This window comes from Ictalurus furcatus, chromosome 4 (genome assembly GCF_023375685.1).
Source record: "Ictalurus furcatus strain D&B chromosome 4, Billie_1.0, whole genome shotgun sequence".
NCBI classification, from domain to species: Eukaryota; Metazoa; Chordata; class Actinopteri; order Siluriformes; family Ictaluridae; genus Ictalurus; species Ictalurus furcatus.
Genome location: NC_071258.1, coordinates 23,979,946 through 23,992,057, shown reverse-complemented (window position 1 = coordinate 23,992,057; position 12,112 = coordinate 23,979,946). Strand labels below are relative to the sequence as shown.

The 12,112-nt window shown below is 37.4% G+C and overlaps 1 protein-coding gene across 1 annotated transcript in view; it reads right to left on the bottom strand.

Annotated features, from left to right (window-relative positions):
- LOC128606240 (SH3 and multiple ankyrin repeat domains protein 2-like) overlaps positions 1–12,112 on the bottom strand; it is a 165,904-nt gene that overhangs the window by 31,700 nt on the left and 122,092 nt on the right. The window lies entirely within an intron of this gene.

The following is a 12,112-nucleotide window of genomic DNA, read 5'->3' as shown; positions in this document are numbered from 1 at the left end:
ATTTCAATTCAGTTTAATAGAATCATTCTTGATCTGGTCCACTCCAAAGTCTCCCAACTCAACATAGTTGCCTATGAATATTAAAAGTTCACCAACATTCTGACTGGTAGGAGGCAGAAGTTAAGGCTGGGGATTCTCACTTCTGAAACCCCTATCCATTAGATTTGGTGACCCCAGGAATGCATACTCTTTCCATTGCTCTTCTAATTCAAGGGTCCATCTGTTAAACTTTGCAGATGACACAATCATTGATCTCTTCAGAGATTATGAGAAGTTTGTACTGTGATCATTTTACCAGTGCTATAGCCCCTAAAATATGTCTTATACAATCCAGCCATACAACAAAGCATGAAGGCTGAACACTGGGTAACACAGACCCCATTATTAGAGCACTAAAGGGCACTTCTTGTTTCTATAAACTCCATTTTCTAACTACCTGGGATGGTCAAATCTGTCAAGATACCTAACAAACAGGATGGCTAGCAATCTACAACACACAAGACTCCATTCCAACCTGCTCCAAGGGGGCACAGACACAGGATTGATAAGACTGTCTCCCCAAGAAAACTTCAACAATGAGACAAATAGGTATCAAATGATCTGGTATTACAGAACACTTTCTTTTCAAATACATCAAATCAGAAAAGTGCTCAGGACACTCGTAACCTCCGTCTTCGTGCACTGTGCTGTTTGTTTGATATCTGCATGCTCCATGAACATGTAATCCTAGCAGGTTTTATTCAAAGGCACAGGGAATTCAACAGCAAGGTCATATTTGGTGTTAAATGCATTGTAAAACCATACTTGGAACTTTGGACTACGTTCTGTGACTGTACAATACTACAGTTTCATGATAGAGGCATTTTATAAACATTGAATTGGAATTGGCTGACCAATCAGCTGCACCAAAAGAGGAGAGGCAGAGAAAAATATATAGTCACTCCTTAGTATAAATTCTTGCAAACTCAGAAAACTCTTGGGCATTAGTCTCCAGTTGCATAAGTCTGAAAGTCTGAGGTTCTAATGCACCATGATCTCTGGATAAGCTGCCTCAACTGAAGCTATGACGGGACCTTCAGTGTGATTCTTGATGAAATCTGTCCACACAGAGTTATATGTCTTTGTCCGCAAACCATGCACAAGCAGACTCAACATCATAGCTGGATGTTCCACAAAAGCTCTACTGAACTGTGCAACATTGAGTCCCAACAGTTTCCTACACTCTCTGTGTATTAGGGGTGTAACACAATGCCATTATCTGTATTTGTATTTGTATGTGTTTAGTGTTAAATATTTGTATCTGTTTTCATATTCAGTCTAACCAAAAGGCTGAAAAAGAACAATGTGCCTAAACGTTCCTATCCTGAACAGTATGGGCTAGTTTCATGTCTCTTAGTGTGGTTTTTGAGTTGTATTCGAGGTGTGAATTTTGCTAAAACCTGGCAACCCTCCCCATGAGGTTCAGTGAGCCGTTCTCTTAGCTCCACATTAAAGTAAAAACATTGCACTATCGATGCAACATTTTTTTTGTTCATCCTGCAGATTCTTGATGCACACATACTCTCACAAACTTTATGGAAAAAAGAAGAACACTATGCCTAATATTTCGCATCTGTATTCATATTAGCTTAGGATGCATTATCTGTTCGACCGGAATAATGTATTTGCATTCAGTTACATCCCTACTGTGTGTGCTTGTCATTCCACTTCATTCCACTCATATCCAATTGTTTTATCTATCAGTTATTTTCACTACACCTGTATATAGTATATTTTGTATTATATTGATGCATACCGATAGCTGAAACCCACTACTCACTTCCCTTATTATACAAGAAAAGAATGGCTGTGGTGAATTGCAAGTTCATAGTCACCACTATCTTCCAGTAACTGAAGTGGAAAGCCAATATCAGCTGCAATAGCAAAAGGCTCAGCTGAGGTTATACCTATTGGGTCAGTTCTACACAGCCACCACTAAATCTGTCCTCACCATCTCTGTAACAAAAAATTAATGCCCCTCCTCCAGTAGTAGCTTCATATAATTTTTTGTCAACACCACCAGACAGTAGTAAAGCTCCATTCCACATGCTATCAGAGAAATGGGTGTTTAATCCATCCACACATATGATGACTATGTTACTGTCAGCAGTATATAATAGTTGCTTACCATCCACTTTATTAGGAACACCTGTACACCTACACATTCATGCAGGTATCTAATCAGATAATCATGTGGCAGCAGCACAATGCATAAAATCATGCAGCTGCAGGTCAAGAGCTTCAGGAAATGTTCACATACATGTAAATGTGGTATAAAAATTATATATAAATAAGAAGTGTATATGAAAATTCGGACATACCGTATATACAAATGTACAAAATATATACACAAAAGTGTTCCTGGGCAAATTGCACCTGGACACCATTCCCATTGGCTGGGAAGATTTCATGTAACAAGTACCAATCAGGGTGATGATGAAGGAGCTTCCTTATCGAATATAAGTTACAACATTATTAAACACTCGAATGTAAAAAAAAAAAAAACTAAACACTACAGAGCCGTAGCAAAGACCTTGAACATCTCTCTCAGTACAACAGGTACAATAATATGCAGGTGGACAGTTAATGGAACCACATCTAATCATCCCTAGACAGGTGCGCTATGAAAAATTTCACAGTGCACTCTCAGACTAATGATAAGGAAAGTAAGATAGAAAAGAGCAGTCATTCGAATATAGTTGCAGGTCAAACTGAAAGCAGGAACAACATTTAGAATACAATAAGCAATAAACTGCACTGCAATCATCTCCATTCCTACATCTCATGCAAGACTTCTCTGCTAAAAAAAGAAGCACAAAGATGTGCATCTAAATGTATAGACAAATCAGAGCTCTTCTGGAAAAAAGGCAAAACAAAAACAGAACTCCTCGTCAATAACTCAGCTTGTCATGTTTGGAGAAAGAAAGAAGGGCTGTCTGTATGATCCCCATACCCACAGTGAATTAAGGAGGTAGGAGCACCATGATATGGGACTATTTCTCTGTAAGTGGTACTGGTGCATAACATGTCATTGACATGAATGGAACAATGTATCGGGACAAATTAGAGAAGAATTTAATCTCGTCAGCCATGAAGCTGAATCTGTGCAGATAGGTGTCGGAACAAGTCAATAACCTCAAATTTTCAGCCAAAATAACTGAAGACTCGTTTCTACAAAAGAAGGTAAAAGTGCTTGCATGGACTAGCCAATCTCCTGATTTTTTTGTGGAACAGTTTGAAATTGTGAGGCCAACAGAGGGACCCTGGTAACCTTGTGGAATTAAAGACAATTTGCCAACAGGAATGGGCCGAAATGAGCCCGTAATGCTGTAAAAAGCTAATTACATCTTACAGTAGAGATCTCAAAGCTGTAATAGCCAACAATGGCTTTGCCACAAAGAACAAATGTTGTTAATTTGTGTTGTCAAAATACATTTTTCCCTATCAATTTCATTTTGAAAACATATCTTTTTTATTCTTTTGAATACATACAATACACTTTTGTTCATATTTATAATTACAAAGTCAAAAGACATTATGTGTTCACTGGTAGTATATTAAATAACAAAAATAAGAATGTTTGAATACGTATTTCCCCTTACCATTAGCGATTGCTAGAAAACGTTTTAATTTGCTATTTTTTTGTTACTTGTTCTGTCTATTCCAATTATTATCACATTAATACATTTACTGTTAATGCATTCCTAAAATGTTTTTTTTTTAATTCAGACAAAATTGGCTATAAATGTTTACAACAGACTGAACAGAAAATTAGCTGTTTTTGCTAAATTGCTTTATGTCCTTCTCTGTTGCATCACTAAGTGATTTTTGGTTTTAATTACCAAGTATATATGTTTTGAATAATCTCTTCACAAAAATGAAGCAAGGTAATACTAAGAAAATTGGCCTGACAGGTATAGTAGCCTGTTATATATATTAAATGTTAATTAGCACATACTGTGCTCTATACTGCATAGTACTACAATCAATATTATGGTGTATGCACTTTATACTGGTGCATTATATGTGTGTCATTTCATACACATCCTCAGACTACTCAGATTTACTGATCACTTGTGTGGGTGTCTTATGTCTGGCTTCTCAAATGTCCAATTGTCAGAGTGTTTGTGAATAAGGACTACTAGCAGAAAGCAGTATTGTCAAACATAACACAGTAATTCTTGCAAATATGCATGTTTGAGTTTATACATGGATTGCTAGTCTATGATTTAGGTGAACACTACCACATACTGCAACAACAAAGGCAACAACAATGATATTTTGAAATCCTTCACATTTGTCTCAAATAATGGTCCTTAGAGGACAGCTGTCATGATGCTACTATTATTTAATAATGTAACTAAATTATTTCAAGTTCAAGTGGGTTTATTGTCATTTCAACCATATACAGCTGGTACAGTACTCAGTGAAATGAAACAACGTTCCTCTAGAACCATGGTGCTACATAAAACAACACACTAACCACAATGGCAAGTCAAATTTAAAATAATTTGACCTGCCATTACCTGTACAGTACAGAAGGCAGGAGAAGGACACTATATCCCCCTGTCTCTCTTGGCAATTATTTATTCATTCACTGATTCATTAATCATGTGAGACTGGACAGTGGAAGGTCACTACACTGTGTACATGCTACAAACCTGGCCAGAACATTTTCAGTGAAAGTGTTTCTGTTCATAAAGTATTGACAGAATAAGATAAACATTGTAGAGTTCAAATCTGACCTTATTACGCAAATGATACAGTATGTGAAAATTAAAAAGAAAAATGGGTGTAGTAGTAGTTTTTTTTAACGGTTTTATAGTATTTTTAGTGCAACAACTACAGTTGCAATCAAAATTATTCAACCTCCACCAAGGCTTTGTTGCAGAAGAAGTCCTGGAAGATTCTACAGGGCCATCACAGTCACCTGACTTGAACTCCATAGAAAGTGTCTGGTGGGATTTGAAGAAGGTGGTTGCAGCACGTAATCCCAAGAATATTACTGAACTGGAGGCCATTGCTCATGAGGAATGGACTAAGATTCCTCAGAAACGCTGCGAGAAGCTATGTGTCTTGTTTGCAGCAGGTAAAAACAGCAAAAGGGTGCTCTACTAAGTACTAAAGATGCTTGCCATGAAGGGGTTGTATAATTTTGAGACTGGAGAAGTCATTATAAGTTGCATTTTCAGTTGAATTTGGGGAAACCAATTAAAACATTCGTTGTGTTGAACTATTTCAAATGTTTTTGTTTTATTTGTTCATTATAAACAGCTTAAAGTCTGTAAATCTTGACAATAAACCGGATTTGCAATTGGGGTTGAATAATTTTGATTGCAACTATATATGACAGTAAAAGAGCACCAGCTGAACACACACACACACACACACACACACACATGATCTAGCACTAGCATGATGCAGATTAATAATCTGATCCAATAGATCACCCAATCTCAATAAATCTCTTGATTTTTACACCTAAACTGTAAAACTGTAAAGTGTAAGATGACTGAGGCTGTCTGATGGAAAAAGTTTGTTCATTTGCTTTTTTAATCATTAAATGGAAGAATCATTTGAGTACTTTCAGAATTGGAAAACTACAGTACACGTCTGTACGTTCTACACGTTAGCATTTACAAGACCCCCAGTGTCTGACTTTAACACACATTCATCTGGCAAAATGTAAAATTTGGTACTGGTGCATAGCTGTTAATTTACCAGACACCATCTTAAAAAATTTAATTACTACATAGCGATTGCTTTTAGACAGCCAGAGTATTATTGCAATTTTCTCCTTTTTTCACTTCTGGGGATAACCACAGTTTTAAATGCTACAACTTAATTAAACATTTTTTATTTTTTATTTTTTAGATATATACAAAAGAAAAACATATTTTTGTTAATGAAAACATGTAGTTTGCAAAAAAATTCATGTAACAGAAAATTTCATCATCCAAAGGGTTTCCCCAAGCCACAATATATAGGTTAGTGTTGATGTACAATGCACTTGAGCATGTGCATTTTCCCAGCTTCACTCCAATTTTTCTAACAGTCGGTCATTGATATTTTTATTTATTTATTTTTTTTTTTGCAATACTGATAGAAGACTTCTATATGTACAATAAATATATCCTCTAACCAACCATGTTATGTGTTCTATGTGTATGCCGCTCAATTTCAAAGGTTCCTGATAAGTCTTTTTTGGGGACTGTTGCTAAATTTGGCATTGACATATAACTGGTTCACCAGTTTGTTCTTAATATATTGCCATATCACAGGGTGTAATATAATATATAATTCATATAATTAATATAATATAAGTAATATAATTTTAATATGCTATTTTTATCTATATCATGCAGCCCTATGGGCAAATATGTAAATGACCTTTTCTGTAAGGCTTATGTGTTCCCAACTAACTTAATGAGTCATAAGTGGCTTTGGGTATAAATGACCCGATTAGTCAGTTAGCCCCGCCTCCAGCCCAAACACAGCTTCTCAGCTCTGCCCCTTTCCTTTAAAAGGAAACTCATGATGCATATGTACTTTCAGCAAAAGAGGTGGGGTTGGTTGCAGTCGTGAGTCCAGAGCAAACACGACACAGAATTAGGCATGGAGGTCATCAGAGAATACGAAACATTGCTAACTCCCTACTTCCAATTACCTACCACGATTTACACTGTAAACTGTATTTGTATGTGTATGTATTATATTTGTGTGCTCATGCATCTATGTTATAACTGACAAGATTGGATAAACTGGTAAAATGATCACACATTTCAATAAGGGTTCTGCTTTATATGCTTGGTGTGAAATGATTAATAATTGTATGGGTTGCAAATAAACAATGTAAATCAAGCCCTTGTTAATGACTACACATGCAAATGTATTTTGTAGAATGAATGAAGAAGCAGATCTCAGATCTCATATTTTGGCAGTTATTTTAGATAAGTGTTACAGTACATGACATTACTTCATTCTGTTATTCTACTAGGTTATTTCATGTACTAACTTTCCTGTGAATAAAAACAAACCTACTGTAGATAATAAACTGCATTTCCTGATCATTTCTGTTTCCCACTCTAGCTTTTTTTTTAAACTCAAGTTGAAACATTTTATAATCACAAACGGTTCATTTAGATTATAATATTTATAATTAAGAATATTATTATATAGTACTATAATTACTGTACAGTATATCAAAATTTTATTGTATGTACAATGTGCACCAATCAGTTGTGGATACCCTCATTGGTGGCAGTGACTAAATGTGAATACATAGCATTATAGTTCTTCAACTGACAAATTAACTCATTAATATACCAACTGCCACAGCACAAAATTTTAGTAGGGATCAGTGCCACTCCACCAGTTCTTGGTTAGGGGAAGTCTGTGCTGAGTTCATCCCTGTGTTTACCTGGGATTCCTCAGGGTACTCTCATATCTTCATGTTGATATTTCTGTCATGTTGATATTTCTGTAAAGCTGCTTTGAGACAATGTCGATTGTAAAAAGCGCTATACAAATAAAATTGAATTGAATTGAATATCTCAAATAAAAGTGGGTGAAGTGTCATCTTTAATTATCCTCCAAGATAATTATGCATGATGGACTGGTGTCCAAGCCAGGGTGTGTCCCTGCCTTGTGACCAGTGTTCCCAGGATAGGCACTGGATTTAATGAGTTGCATGCATGCTGCTAAACAAAAAAGCAGCCCTGTGTAGAAACACAGTCTAACAAAGAAACTGAATTTCCCACATTTTAAATATTTTTTAAATGGCCCTAAGTTTGGATGGTGGTGAGGGGCATTCAACTAACATTTTGAAGCATGATGCACATTATTCCTCTTGTTTCCTTCTATATGATAACAGTAGTTTTGGTGGATATCTTGCTGAAACAGACATCATCTAAGACATACTCAGCTAACATCTGCCACTTGCGCACACACATTCACTCACAGCTAGGGGCAATTTCACGCAGTCAATATGCCTGCCTGCATGTTGTTGTTTTTTCAGAGATGGGAGAAAACCAGAGATCTTGGAAGAAAGCCACATGAACACAAGGATAACTTGCAAAACTCTGCACAGACAGTAATGCGAGCTCAGGATCAAACTAAAGACCCTGGAACCATACTGTCCCTACAGTAAACCACTGTATTATACCCTATATTGTGTAGTGTTGTCTGTCACACACACACACAGACTCTTATGAAAGTTTTATGCCAAGCTGGGCAGTGTCGTAAATCATGCATGCAGAAGGGCATGTTTCAAAGAAACAGAGCTGCAGGTCACACACACACACACAGACACATACACACACACGCACACAGACACACAGACACACACTCTGTCTCTCTGTCTCTGCTGCATTTAGACAGCACAACTATATAACAGCAAAATGGGAAAAGCCCTGCGCTTCAGACATGCCCCATTTTTAAAATAGCATTTTTAACATTATTTTAAATTTAATTTTGTTGCATTTTAATGAACAGCTTTTTTGTAATACCTCAAAAGTCTGAATGGATCACACAAACACTGTGTTATATACAGAATTAATTATTATACTTTTGTAATGTTGAATGTTTTAATCAATTGAGGCACATATTCAGGCAATCATATGGAGGTACCACTATATGGAAATTGCAGCGAAATGGAATTTGTGATTACCTCATAGATAGATAGATAGATAGATAGACAGCTTTGCATAGCAGTGTACTCTAATGTGTACTCAGTGTACTAATTTGCTTAATTTTGGTAAGTGTTTCCCCAATACCGTCCATCTTTAACCATAGTTCGCAAGCTAGCAGTACAGTTCTGCTATAAAATACATAGCTCCAGCGTTCCAGTCTCTGAATCTGAAATTATCTTTTACCAGCTTTGGCAATTTCAGTATAACCAGCGTTCCTGTCTAGCTATACTGCTATACCCAATAGATTGGAGTTCCCACCCTCAATTCAACTGTAGCCAAGAAACCTCAAAGACCATTTCTCCATTTCCATTTATGTTTTGCTGTTTGTTCTCTACTCAACTGTAGAGTTGAGCGATAATCAAAAATTCTTTTGATCAAATGATTTTACTGTGTTGTCAAGTTCAACAATTGCTGTATTTTGCATGTAATTGAGTAAATAGAGAGTAAAGAGAAAGAATGGCAAGTTGGAGATCAAGTAAATAAAAATTTAAATAAAATAAAAAAGAGAAGGAAAGGCAGACTGGGAAGGGTGAAGCGTGGTGTAAAAAACAGTAAAAAAAAGATGTGGGAGTGGAAATAAAGAAAGAAAGAAAGAAAATGGATGGAAAGGTACTGTACAACTTTACTGCTTCATTATTATAATAATGACAGCATCCTGACTATATCATCACACTAGAGACAAACTGCACACACTGCAGCTTAAGTGTGTGTGTGTGTGTGTGTGTGTGCGTGTGTATGTGTGTGTGTGTGTGTGTTAGCAAACTGTTCTCTGAGAGGTGCTAATTCTGAGGAAGTAAACTACAAAAAAGGTCTGTAGGCAGGCAACACAAACACAGCTGAGTACTGCTTTAAGTACTGCTTTTATTTCATCAGTTATCAAACACTATTACTTTATTTCTTCTTCTTCTTCTTCTTCTTCTTCTTCTTTTTTTTTTTTCTTTTACAAATAGAATGTGTCCCAGTCAGAAAACAGCCCTCTAGTTAGGATTTCTGTGCAGCAATTATGTGCTTCAAAAATAATAATAACTGTCCCATACAGAAAGCAGCTGCTGACATCTGAGCTTCCTTATTTTGTACAAATTTGAGAGCAGAATCACACACACACACACACACACACACACACACACACACACACACACACACACACACACAGTATCTCACAAAAGTGAGTACATCCCTCACATTTTTGTAAATATTTGATTATATCTTTTCATGTGACAACACTGAAGAAATGACACTTTGCTACAATGTAAAGTAGTGAGTGTACAGCTTGTGTAACAGTGTAAATTTGCTGTCCCCTCAAAATAACTCAACACACAGCCATTAATGTCTAAACCGCTGGCACAAGCTGTTACAAGGTCTCAGGTGTGAATGGGGAGCAGGTGTGTTAAATTTGGTGTCATCGCTCTCACACTCCCTCATACTGGTCACTGGAAGTTCAACATGGCACCTCACGGCAAAGAACTTTCTGAGGATCTGAAAAAAAGAATTGTTGCTCTACATAAAGATGGCCTAGGCTCTAAAAAGATTGTCAAGACCCTGACACTGAGCTGCAGCACGGTGGCCAAGACCATACAGTGGTTTAACAGGTCAGGTTCCACTTAGAACAGGCCTCGCCATGGTCGACCAAAGAAGTTGAGTAGACGTGCTCAGCGTCATATCCAGAGGTTGTCTTTGGGAAATATACGTATGAGTGCTGCCAGCATTGCTGCAGAGGTTGAAGGGGTGGAGGGTTCAGCCTGTCAGTGCTCAGACCATACGCCGCACACTGCATCAAATTGGTCTGCATGGCTGTCGTACCAGAAAGAAGCCTCTTCTAAGATGATGCACAAGAAAGCCCGCAAACAGTTTGCTGAAGACAAGCAGACTAAGGGCATGGATTACTGGAACCATGTCCTGTGGTCTGATAAGACCAAGATAAACTTATTTGGTTCAGATGGTGTCAAGCATGTGTGGGGGCAACCAGGTGAGGAGTACAAAGACAAGTGTGTCTTGCCTACACTCAAGCATGGTGGTGGGAGTGTCATGGTCTGGGGATGCATGAGTGCTGCCGGCACTGGGGAGCTACAGTTCATTGAGGGAACCATGAATGCCAACATGTACTGTGACATACTGAAGCAGAGCATGATCCCCTCCCTTTGGAGACTGGGCTGCAGGGCAGTATTCCAGCATGATAACGACCTCAAACATACCTCCAAGACGACCACTGCCTTGCTACAGAAGCTGAGGGTGAAGGTGATGGACTGGCCAAGCATGTCTCTAGACCTAAACCCTATTGAGCATCTGTGGGGCATCCTCAAATGGAAGGTGGAGGAGCACAAGGTCTCTAACATCCACCAGCTCTGTGATGTCATCATGGAGGAGTGGAAGAGGACTCCAGTGGCAACCTGTGAAACTCCGGTGAACTCCATGCCCAAGAGGGTTAAGGCAGTGCTGGAAAATAATGGTGGCCACACAAAATATTGACACTTTGAGAACAATTTGGACATTTTCACTTAGGGGTGTACTCACTTTTGTTGCCAGCGGTTTAGACATTAATGGCTGTGTGTTGAGTTATTTTGAGGGGACAGCAAATTTACACTGTTACACAAGCTGTACACTCACTACTTTACATTGTAGCAAAGTGTCATTTCTTCAGTGTTGTCACATGAAAAGATGTAATCAAATATTTACAAAAATGTGAGGGGTGTACTCACTTTTGTGAGATACTGTGTATATATATATATATATATATATATATATATATATATATATATATATATATATATATATATATCTTCTTAAAGTAGGCAGTCCTCTTATTCTGTTCACACAATCAGAAATATCCATGACATTCCAACAAACACAGTACGGCGGACCAAGCTGTCATTCAAACAGAGAAGTAAGTTTGCAAATGTAAAGTGCTTTGTTTCCTAGTGTAGCCAACAGCCGTATTTGTGTTTGTAGAGTAGGTAAATATAATTAGCTAATATAACACAACCTCAGAACTTAGTTTATGTGGCTAGTTTTTGTGGCTAACTAGCTACTGTAGCTACTAACTTGTAGGAGGCAAAAAAAGTGTAGGTTGCAAAAACAACAACAGCAACAACAACAACAACAACAAAAAACAACCCAACTGAAATTTAATTATCATGCATCTGGACCAAGATCATTTGAGAAAATTTATAAATGTACAAAATGTGCAAAAACACAGGTCAACATGCCATGACATTTTTAAGGTGATATAGTTTCGCCCCACCTTGGCACACCAAACATTATTCGTCCCATTGTGTAATGTGTACTTTCTTCTAGTTTCTCCTTCAGACATTTAATAAAAAACCTCGTTCATGTTTATTATACCCTTCACATGTGCCTTCACAATCACTGCTGATAACAAGTTATGG